We start from the raw sequence: 12,785 nt of genomic DNA on the forward strand, positions 1-12,785 counted from the left end.
TTCCTGTCACTGTTTAAATTGCTGTATTTCTGTTTTGTGAATATAATAAAGCTCAGTCCACTCCACTGGGCTAATTACAGCTATCGAGTCTTATTGTATAGACACCAAACCAAACATGTTTATTTCACAGAAAGCTGCATTTGCCAAAAGGCTCAGTACTGATTCTCTCTCTTCAGTTGAAGAACTGTACTATATACGATGGGGTACTGTTATCCCACCACATGCTAACTGGAGCTCTTGCTTGCTAGAGCAAAAGGCGTGCATAATTTGGAATAAATTAAAACCTAAAGGTACTTTTTCTCATTAACTTCTGCAAAATGTTCCTCAGTTTCCTCACCAGGGAAACAGCAGATACTGGTATGATTTTGTGGACTGCTTTTATTTTAACTTTTGATATTTCTTTTGAACCCTACCCTCATGGTCTAAATAGGCTTTGCTTTTTGTATGTTTGTATGATGAGTTGGCTTGTTAAATTAACTTTATAATGACTCACTGGATTATGTTGTGGTACGAAGTACTATAACACAAGATTATGGCCTGACATTGATTCAACTTCAAAGTTTATATTGCTAAAGCAGAAGAGAAAGGCTGGCTAGATGGATAATACATAGGTACATATCAAATATTACGATAGCAATGTTTTTCTCCACGTTGTTCCCAGTGTTGCCAACTCCTCAGTAAGGAAAATCGCTATTGGCTGTCCTAAAAGTCGCTAGAAGTCGCCAAATGACGTCATCGCCTAATTTGCATAATTTGTCATGCTAATGTAATTGTAACCTACGTTGTTGGAGAGAGAAATAACATCGTGGAAGAGACATAAAGTGAGTAAAAAACGTCCTAAATGCAGTTAGAATTTGTTTAGAACTACAAATTAAATTTCTTTTAGCAAAATATTGTTTTTTAATGTCACAATTCCAACCCTGCACCTTTATCCAGGCCTGGACCGGCAAACGTGACCCGAAATAGGCACTCTGGTGGAGTTACTGTGTGTGTGTGAGAGTGTGTGTTTATAAGTAGTTTTAAACCTTGTGATCCACAAAACAGCATAACAGTAAAAGAACTGACTGCGTTACAGTCAGTTCGGGAGCAGCGGCTTCGCTCATGCGCGATTCATTTGCCGTTTGGACGCACAGGTGTGAACGTCTCCTTCCCTGATAGCAGCTGGGGGAGGACTATCCTCCGCCTGGGAGCGCTTTGGCACGGGTGAGGTGCCCAAGGCAGCACCGCTGCTTGTTGAGAGTAAGAGCGATACGCGTTTTCACGTCAAAAAGTCGTCATAAATAAGTCTCCAATAACACCAGAAAAAGTCGCCAGATTTGTCGCTAGTCACTTTTTAGAAAAAAAGTCGCTAAGGGGGTCTGAAAACTCGCTAAATATAGGGACAAAGTCGCTAAGTTGGCAACACTGGTTGTTCCTCAGTTAATTTCAGAATTTTGCCCAAGTGTGAAAGAAATCATATTCATAATTAATAGAAGCTTTAAAAATTGCAAACAGTAATGTTGTCTTTGTACCATTTATCAGCACTGATGATACGGCCAAATTGTTTGAAATTATAGTGATTTTCCGAATGAAAGCCAGTTTGGGACTTCCAGCGCGAGTTCAGCATTTTGGCCTGTTAACTGAACAGTGTGCAGAGAAGTCGCAGCATCAGGGCTGTTCGCTAAGCAGGCAGTGTCAGTTAATGGTTCATATATTTAAAAAGATTAGGAACAACCACAGACTGTATATAAAAGATGGGTATGGCTGCTGGGTCTCAAAAGGTGAACCTGGTGCAGAAAACAGTTTTTTGTTATCTATCCTTCCACACACTTGTATGGGATAATCTCTTTGATCTGCACCACAGGCATCTATGCCTTCCTGCCATCTTTGCTCATTATCGGTCTAAACTGAAGATTTCTTGCCAGTTTTAGACTTGATTGGTGCCCGTTCACCACTTTTTTCTTTATTTTGTTGTGTCTGTCCTGTTCTGGAAGAAATAGGAAGTAGGCTCATCTTCCTATTTCTCGCCTGATGCTTTAAAGGCTCTTTTCTCAACCAACCTCATTCTTGTTGAAATCCATCCAGGCAACCTTTTCCTACATCTTCATTTTATGCCAAGCATCAGGTTCAACCTTTGTGTGTACCTACTCTTCTTTCATCAAAGATCTCTCTCTGAACTGTGGCTAACTGTTTAGCCAAACACTGGGGTCACGTTCTTCTACAGCATTTGAGTTGACCTTTAAACCTCATTCCTGTAGTTTTCTCCTTCTCTGAATCTCTTCTTTTGTTTAAACTATTCCTAAACTTTTTATTATAGAGCTTCGGTTCAAAGTCAGTAAACTCAGTGAGGGTGTCTGAAATTATAGAAAGTCCCCTTGGAGCAGTAGATGCAGCCATTCACGGTTACCCCAGCCATCTCTTCCCTGAAGTGACCAAGATCATTTGCAATAAGTTTTCCTCAGTTGCTTGATCCCTGATATCGATTCCTTTTCCGAACACCATGACTCTGCAGGGCCGTTTGTTGGTCCCTCTTATCTCCACAGGATCTGAATGAGACGAAGGGCTCTCGTTCTGGGAATAGGTTTCTTGGTTGTAATGGAGTGTAATCTTTTTCCTCTAGGAGCAAGTCAACTCCTTGGGGCCCTTCCTTCGAGTATTGGTTGTCAGTGAAGACTTTGTCAGCACAACTCATTAAACTCTCAGAGCCTCCTGAGCAACTGGCCAAGGTACTGTGCACCATCATCTGGAGTCAGTTAGTTCTCCCTTGATTTGTTCTGAATAACCTGACCAGCTGGTGCCCATTCAGGGCGGCTATTCCATCCCAAGTTAACTCTGTAAAAGAGGTTCATGTCCAAAAAGTCCAAAAGGTGGCAAGAAAACAATATCCATAAATCCAAATGGTGGCCAACTCACATACAGACATACAGGAAACAAACAGGATGAACAATGAACACATACAAATTGAAGTTTTTATTATCCTGAGGACTAATCTGGGGAAAACAACACACCAGAAGCAACAAAAAAAAAAAAGAATAGGTGAAAGTAATCAAATATAATGTTTGTGTCTTTGGTGTGATTGCTTCTTTTAATGTAGATCATCACTGCGTTTTCAGTACACTTGATGGATTTTGCTTTTATCCATTTAATCAATTCACCACCCTGTTGCAGGGCAACATTCCACTTTTTTATACCATATACGTCAGTATTTCTACTCAAGAGTTTTTAATTTGTAATACTCAAAACACCTAATGTCTGTTTCATCCACCAGAAGTAATCGGCAAAACTGTTACATTTTTTCTCGTCCCCAAGCTGAAATGCTGATGTTGAGACTCCATTGAGACTCCGTGGTTTATGGGCTCACAGAGCTTAGAGTTGTGCTGCTGAGCAGGTTGGAATTATATACACGAAGCTGCCTCTGGCTGACCTGGATGAGTTCCAGCTGGCGCCTGTCAAACATAAATAAAAATAATGATGCAAGCCTTCTAATATTATTAGACAGAATGGTTCAGTAGCCCAAATGAATCACACGGAGTGACCCAAAAGTGTTGTAGTGACTCTAGCGTTGGTCCTGGGAACTTGCTTATTTTGCCAAGAACAAGAAAACAGCATTTTACAATAAAATTGGGTCACTGACTAAAGACCTTTGTTGAGTTCCACCTTAGCATGCTCACCATAACCTGTTTTCAGCTTGAGTCGTATCATGTGAGACTTAACATGTGTACCTAATTGTATTGAGACTGGTCAGTGACCCCCTGGTGAAATGTACATTCCCTTTTTTGGTTTTGTTTTGTTTTGGGGGGGTTTCACAGCACGGCACAACTTTTACTTTGAAGTGGAATGTTCTCATTGGCTGTTGTGACCAGTCTCTAGGCTTGTGCGACTGATGCCTAAAATGTGAAGTGTGAAATGTGAAGTGAAGACAAAGTTTGATTGTGTCGGGGGCATTACAGTGTACAGGCTTCCACTGTGACTTTGCTCTGTGCTGCTTGCCAGCAAAGTGTTTATGTCCCACATTTACCAATTTTAGAGTCCTCGCTTCCTGTAGTCAAATACACTTTTTGATATCCTTTATAGTTACATAAAGAAAGATCTATTTCGATGGAAAGAAATCACACAAATGCTGCTTCTATCTGACAGTCGCTGGGTTCAAAACTTCCCTTTATGTCCTGTGATGCAGGGAGCAACAGCCTGTCCGCTTCTCTCTGTAAAACAGTTTCAAATAAAATCGAGGTTGGAAATATCATCATGGCTAACAGTTGTCTAGTTCATAATGGCCAGACTTTAACAAGTGAAAACTAAGTGAACATTACTACGCAGAAGCAGAGAGTGGGAGTCTGCTCTTCAGAAAGTGAAGAGCCAGAGACAAAGCGCAGAAAGCACATTTACATTCACCTCTCACACAACGTTGGCTAAATCTGAAAAGATGAATAACAGAAAGCAGTTGATTGAGCAGCAAATGTTCTTTCTTAAATGAGTGTGAGTGGAAAGGAAATTTGACAAAGATTATGAAAGCATGTGTTACTGGAATTCTCACAGATGAAATTAGGAACAGGAATGATGAAAATTGATGGAAGACTTGTATCTTGACTATAACTGACAAAATAGATTTTCTGATTTGTCTTCAACCAGGGGCGATTTTAGCCCAAAATGAATCAAAGCACCCCAAAGATTTCTTACTTTTTTGACAATATTTCCTGTTTGTGTGACACACTACTAAAAGTATAAAAAGCATACAGTACTTGGTTGAGACGTAACATTTTAACAACAAAAGTATAGATAGCCCCTCCCATAATGGTTTGTTCCAGCTCGCCTCTCCCCTGCTCTGGCTCTAGCGCCCTTTCTGCCAGAGCGATGGTGGCTGAGACGCAGCGGAGCGGAGGTGTATGTGCCAGGCTTAAAACAGGACATATTAGCTGCATTTAACCTTCAGTTACTCTTTATATAGTTAGGTAGGAGTCAGACCATGTTTCTTTTTAGCTGAAAAACATTACACCAGGTAACCTGCTGTGTTGAAAACGTGTTTTCCGACGATGTTTGCTACCCTACAATCCGTCCTGCTCTGTAGTAAAATCAGCGACATTTGACTGCCCTGTTGCTCCCATTGAAATGTATACAGCCTATTTAAAATCTAAAACTTTAAATTGTCCGTAGCCTGCTGTTGTTACCACTGTCCTGTTTGAAATGGATACTTACTAGCTAACTGACTGGATGCCCATTAGCCTTATAACTCCTGGTGTGTGTGTGTGTGTGTGTGTGTGTGTGTGTGTACAGAGAAACAGCCAGGTTCATAATGGATATAAGGAAGTTTTTTCCAAAAAAAGGAGCCACATTCAGGTAAAAGTATAAAATCAAATGATCCGTCAATCAAGAATAATGTAGGATCAGTGTTTCAATGTTTATATCTTTTATTAGATGTGCATGTGGTTTGGTTATTTGCCTTTTGGTTGAAAGTACACTGAGAGAGGACTTTTTGTTTGTGATCTTAATAGTATTTTTTTCATATTAATTGAATTTTTCATCTAATTGAATCTATTTGTGTATGATTGTCAGTCCAAAGAGGGAGAGAGGAAAGAGGGGAACGTGAGGAGAAAGTGCAAGGTCAGGAAGAACCAGGTAAGAAAACAGACAGGGAACAGTGACAGGCACAACACAAACTGTTAAACTGACAAAGAGAAAAAAAAACTGATTTTACTCACACAGTCTGGAAGTTGTGTCCTCCCTAGTGGCGGTCCTAGCCCGTTTGGTGCCCCGGGCGAACACTCCCTCTGATTCACTTTATTTCTGGGATTTCACACAACCCAGGATTCAAATCATGAATATATAATGAGCTTGGATTTACAACATTATGAATGAAATGTGCTCTATTTGGAAGCAGCCGTCCTCCTCCCCTTTCGACAGGTTGTGTGTGAGACTTTAAATCATCAAACTGTAAATTATAAATTTTAAATTGTTATTGATCCCTTTACCTCCGGTCCTAAAGTGTATATTTATTTTCTTACTCTTCTTATATTTATTGTTTGTTTACTTGCACTGCCGTAACTGGAGCCTCGTCATCTCGTCTCTCTATATACTGGACTGTAGCGGAGATGACAATAAAGTTTACTTTGACTTCAGCAGCGAGCAGGCGCACCGAGGGCTCTCGCGCTCACTTTTCGAGTATAGAATTTCGGAAAAAAAAACAAGTTAAAAAAAGCAAATTATAAGTCTGTATCATGCTGTCTGGTGTTTTCGTGTTTGTTGTTTTGTTTTTATTTTGTTTTATTTTGCGAGTTGGTTATTAGACGCTGCTCCAGCCAGCCAGAGAATCCCCCGCCGCCCCACCCTCTCCTCCCTGTGCTGCAAGCAGCAGGCGCACCTCGTAAACGGAGGGCGCCCTTACTCCCAGCAAATGGGCGATAGAAAACCGATTGGTGCCTACACTGAAAAAAAGGCCATGTTGGATTTACTTGATTCAATAGTGGACATTGGTTGCACACAAATGTTTTGCTTTGGCAGAAACTTAAACAATTGAGTTAAATCAACAAAACTTTTTCACATGTAATAAACATGTGCATTTTGTGTTCATAAAACACGATTGAAACATGTTTAGATGAAGTACGTTGAGCTCTTGGAATATTTTAATCCTTCACAATTTTGTCATTTTATTTCAACACTATTCAATAACTTTTACTCCAGTACTACTTGGTCACTTAAATACTACATGTTGTCTTCATATTACATAATGTTCAACAAAGTCTAGAGTCTGGTTAACATAAAGATTGAATGGATCTACAATAGCTACCATCCTCCTAACCTTATTCTGGTGCAGGGGGGCTGGGAAATAGCCCTGAAGTGATAGGTTACAAGGCAGGACAACTCACAAGTCTATCACAAACCACCATTTGCACTTACATTCACGGGTAATTTAGAATCACCAATTAACCTAACTCTAACAAATGCTTGACTTTTAACTGTGGGAAGAAACCAGAATACCCAGAGAGAACCCAGTGCAAACTAGCCAGATTGTGGATTTGAACCCAGGAATGGACTGGTTCTTATATAGCGCTTTTCTACTCTGTCCGAGCACTCAAAGCGCTTTATACAGCTAATTCATTCACCCAATCACACCCATTCACACAACCACTTCTAAGTTTAAGTGCTGAGTATCTAACATTCGTACACATTCACACTCCGATGGATGCATCGGAGAGCAACATGGGGTTAGTATCTTGCCCAAGGATATTTGGCATGCAGACTGGAGCAGCCGGGGATCGAACCACCGACCTTCTGGTTAGTGGCTTAACCGCTCTGCCACCTGAGCTACAGCCACCAGGACCTTCTTAACGTGAAGCAACAGCACTAACCACCATGCCACCAATCCAGACTTAACAAAAGCAGGAAAGCTATGATTTCAAGGCTTGATGCAGAATTCTTTTGCACATTTTTGTCCTTGACAGGTTAAACCACAATAAATAGCAATAGCATGCATGTGGTGTGTGTGTAGTTGTCTGCCTCTTATAACTCCAGTGATTTTCCTGCAGTTTGACATCTCGTGCGATCTTGTGAATTTCATGAGTCCAGCAGCTAACCACTCTTACTAGATTGTATCATGTCATCTCAACAAGAACAAATTAAGTTGTTGAATTTCGTACAGATTCTTCATGATTTAATTACATTCATAGAAACATGAAATTATTGTGTTTAAATTACAAGTTAGACTTTTTTAATGCAACAACCACCCAATTTACTTAGAGGTGGCTGCTCGATTTGATTGAGATGGTTGCCTTCCTGAAACCACGATCCAAAGCGTGCGAGACTGAAATCCCGTGCGGTGTCGCAGTAAGTTATTGACTTACTTCACTCGAACATGATATGAACAATTTAATCTAGCCTCTCTGCATATCATGTAGTCTCTACACTATATAGTTACACTTAACTTTAAAGCATGAGGCACTTATGTTAAATACACGCAAGATGCTTACATAAATCCAAGAGTTGGCAAATCCCTTTTTTTCAGTGTATGCCATTCCCAGTATGCGCTGGCTGATGTCGGGGCAGCATGAGTACGAGCAATTTTTTTTTTTTTTTTGCCGATATCCGTGATGCCGCCCCCACCATGATGCCGCCCCGGGCAACCGCCCGTGTCACCCGTATCTAAAACCGCTACTGGTTCTCCCTATATTAAAGCTGCTATACAGAATCTGCGAAACAAACTGGGTTGAAACATTTTGACCCTCTTTAACAACATTCCAACATAACATTATTATTGATCGGGGAGATTAAAATTAATGATATATTTTTATGTGGTTCAGCCACAACTCTACTAAAACCTCAGCCAGTAATAGGACAGCTTTTGGACCGTCCAGTTGTCTGTATGACTGCCGCAGTACGTACATCACATTTGCACACTATCAGAAAGAGCCAAACAGCCCTGGTGGAGTGAGGAGCTGTAAAGTGAAGCAGATGCTCTGTTTATATTCTAAACATGTTTTAAGCTTGTTTCAAAGATTCTGTACTGCAGCTTTAAATGTTTTCCAAAAGCACACATACACTTATCAGTGTTTCTCAAACTTTTTACAGTGTGGACCACCTGATAAAAATGTCGAGCTCTCCCAAGTACCACTATGAAAGCATGAAAGTCATAAATCTTACAACACAAAATTAGTATCTGCAGTAAAGATTTTTTTCATACATTGTATACCTTCTACCACAGGCAAAGTTGCCTCCATTTTATATATTGTTTTTAATATTTTGTAATAATTTATTTGTAATAATTCATTCTGTTGTGGGAGTGTTTTTTATGTATCTGTATTATATTATACATACACATTAAAAGTGAATCTGTCCAAAAAATGCACTCAGTTTACTTTTTACTCACTATGAGCATCATTCATTATTCTCGCGCAGTAATTAAGGTTAGGATCTTTATTTTTTTTTTATTCCAATCCATTCTTCTTTTGGAGCATTTAAATAACCTTTATCAGATTTGATGGTTTTGTTACAGACTTTCCAAAAAAGTGTTTTTCTTTCACAAATGTGGGATTAAATTGTGTTAAAATGTACAAAACAGTGATGTCATGTTTTGTGACGAGGACCCAGGCACAGAGAGACTTGATGAATTTAAGAATCTTATGATTTAATAAAGAAATTTGCAGACTTGCACAGAGATGGTAAAATTATGATGACTGATAACAGAGACGAAGACAACAGACGACGAGGACAGGGAGGACCAGGGGTTTAAATGCACCAAGGAGACAGTCAGAGAGAACTCGGGACAACTGGAGACATTTAAGGATGCAGGGACTGACAGAGACGGGGAAGAAGTCTCATCGTGACGAGTAAAGTTTATCTTGCCTGGCTGGGCAGCTCTCCTGGTGCGCAGCACCCCCAAAGCTCTGATCCTAGAATCGCCCCTGTCTTTACATTTGTCTTCAAGTTGTTCCTCAAGCTCCGGACAATACCCTTGTTCTTGAAAATTGGTACCAGTACACTTCATCATTCCTTAAGCCCCTGTCTCCTGGACATTTCCACACCTCCACAGATATGCCATCCCTGTCTTCATAGCCCTCTCTTCCACCTCTGCAGTGATCACTAACATTTCTTCATCTGTCCTCCTTTCCATTTCATTTTCTTCATCCATCAGCTTCTCAAACACATCTTCTCAACACAACAACTTTCCTCAGTCATTAGTACAGTTCCTTCTTGATCTATCACCCCAACTTGCTGCACATAGTCAGCTGAATCTCTCTGCCGCAATACAAGGTCATTTCTTCTTCCTTAGTATTAATACAACTCACTTAAAGCCTTTGCCACTTCTCTCTTTGCTATATGCCTAGTTTTACAATCCTCTTTGACAGCTTCTCCCTTTGAATGCACTTCCTTATTCCACTACCAGGTCTCCTTGTCTTTGTTCCTCTTTCCAGAGAATACACTTTTTTTCTGTCACCACCTTTTGCTGTACTTTCCACTACTGTGAGTGCTTGCTCATAGGGGTTTGTTGTTCTCTATGTTGTTGTTGTGTCTTTCCCTGACAATATAAAGCGCCTTGAGGTGACAGTTGTTGTGATTTGGCTCTATATAAATAAAATTAAATGGAATTTAGTCACTCTGTATGATAGTATGCTTTAATACAAAAAATAATAGATACTACTCAAGTCTACAGTGTAGTTCAGTTACCTGCCAACAACCTGGGTGGATGTTCTAGCTAAGAAGAAAGGTCACAGTGAAACTGTCCAAAGTCATGATGCATATTTATTAATTATTGGGTTTTTCAAATATATTAGCTGATATTTATGCAAGAATGTATGTGTTAACAGACCTCTCTGCATTGAATCATACCTGTTATTAACCTCTGTCTCTCTTCCACAGCATGTCTTTATCCTGTCTTCCTTCTCTCACCCCAACCGGTCGCAGCAGATGGCCCCGCCCCTCCCTGAGCCTGGTTCTGCCGGAGGTTTCTTCCTATTAAAAGGGAGTTTTTCCTTCCCACTGTCGCCAAAGTGCTTGTTCATAGGGGGTCATATGATTGTTGGGTTTTTCTCTGTATCTATGAAGCGCCTTGAGGCGACTTTTGTTGTGATTTGGCGCTATATAAATTGAATTGAATTGAATTGAATTGAAAATTTTGTCATTTTATTCTCACTTATTTGTCTGTATTTTTATTGTTTGCAGTATTTCCACTGTTAAAAATAGTTACATTTTTACAGTTATCTTATATACATTGATATGGAGGCATGTGACACACGACACAGGAGCTCTAGTTTTACACTCCAACTTTATTCACCTCCAAACATGAACTGAGCATATTGCGCCCAAACACAGCAGAAGCCTTCCTCCCAGCTGTGAGTGGAGCCCTCTAGTGGGTCGCCACATTGACATTGTTAGGACTTGTCACTAGTTGAAAATTGCATGCTATGTACATGTAGATGAAAACCAAAATACTACTGCTAAAAATTTTGCATTACAATTAAAGAAAAAAACTGTTTTTTATTGTTTATCATGTTTCTTAAATAGAAAGAGATGTGTTCAGACATGTAATTTTGTCAGAGCTAACAAGCAATTTTTCATCGCAGGTTTTCTTCAAAATGCTGACAAAGAAGGAAAAAAAAACTCCTTCTGCAGCACCAGTGAATTTGTAATGTGACCTTGTCTGTTCTTGGTCGGAGGTAATAAATGTGTTTGCCTAGTGAGTCTTGGGAAGCAATATAGAGAATAAATTATTTTTTGGGATGTTTTTGCAGGCTGTCATGTGAAACTGATGAGCTCTATGAAACTTGAATTTCAGATTTGTCAGCCATGATGTTGCTGTTGATACACTTACAATAAACCACCTTATGATAAGAACAACTGTCTCCCTGCCTGCCTGCCTCTCAGTCAAGGTCAAACAAGGTCCAACTTTGCATTTAAATGCCTTACAGTGTTAGCAAACATGACTCATTTCTCTGGATACATTTGTAATAATGTAATTTGAAAGTCATTTCAAAACTCAAATCTACACCATTATTGATGACTGTGTCAAATGACCTACAGGTACACAGGCATAAAGTCCACACGCACACACACACACACTGGTCGATTTCACCAATTCTACCTCATTAATTCAAACAGTCTGACTTTCTAAACATCATAAATCACAGCAGAACTAGGAGCCCAACCCTCCTCACCTTTTCATTCCCTCCCACTTTCTTTTAACCTTATCTTCTCTCCATCTCTCGCTCTATGTCATCTACTCCCTCCTCAGTCACTCTCTCATTTTCTCTTGCTTCCCCTCACTTCTTTGGGAGGTCCAGAAAGTTTGCAGTTTGCAGTCTAAATAGTGCTCTGATGGATTGGCTGTCTTCCACGGGCCTGAAGATTAGCCCAAGGGCAAACCCACTTCTGTTTCCCGGGTGCCTTGCTGAAGATGAATAACTGTTTATTAACCCAATGCAGAGTGAGTCCTTCCCCACATCATTATGGGGTAGAGGGGGGAAAAATACAGACAGCTTGAGCTGGCCAGTGTAGCACTCCCTCACCTCATCTCTGTCACTCTCTCTCCCCATTCCTCTCTTGCTTCCTCTAGCAGATAAACCAGCAGCCTGATGTAATGTGACAGTGTACGTTTGGTTCCTGTTTGCGCCCTGACAACTCAGGAAATTGGCTTTTCATCTTACAAAAAATACTGCCTCCCATATATTAGAAGACATTCATCTTATTATGAAGAGCTGAGGGTAATTGGAAGTTTGTGCATCCATTATATTCAACATTTTGTGGTGAACATTTTGATGTTGCATGTAGAAATTTCACCAGGCTAAAGTCACAGCTTCAATGTCATTTAGGCAATTTACATGCAGTGTGAATTGTCCTCTTATTGTAGACCCAATTGAGGGAATTTGAAGAAAATAATTTCTAGAAGATCACTTAGGTCACCAGTACTGTCATGGGATATGTTTTGTTTTTGTGACATGCTAAATAAAATCGCATATCTTTTGACATTAGACATGCTAAATGTGCTTCTTATTTATTTTAAAAGCTTTTCCATTTGAATGTTCAAAACGGATGAAAACCATATCAAATGTTCACCCTCTAGGTCATCATCAGTGATAACCAGTGTTGGGGAGTAACGGAATACATGTACCGCCGTTACGTATTGAAAATACAAAATATGAGTAACTGTATTCCGTTACAGTTACCGTTTAAAAAGGTGGTATTTAGAATACAGTTACTTTGTTGAAATAAATGGATTACACGGCGGTACTTCCCTGTTTCATATTGTGGCGGGTCAGGACTGTTTGGGTTTTGTTTGACAGTTGTTCCAGGCGGCAGCGTTGCGGTTGCCATGGTTACAG

The sequence above is a fragment of the Neolamprologus multifasciatus genome, chromosome 18 (assembly GCF_963576455.1).
Source record: "Neolamprologus multifasciatus chromosome 18, fNeoMul1.2, whole genome shotgun sequence".
NCBI lineage: Eukaryota > Metazoa > Chordata > Actinopteri > Cichliformes > Cichlidae > Neolamprologus > Neolamprologus multifasciatus.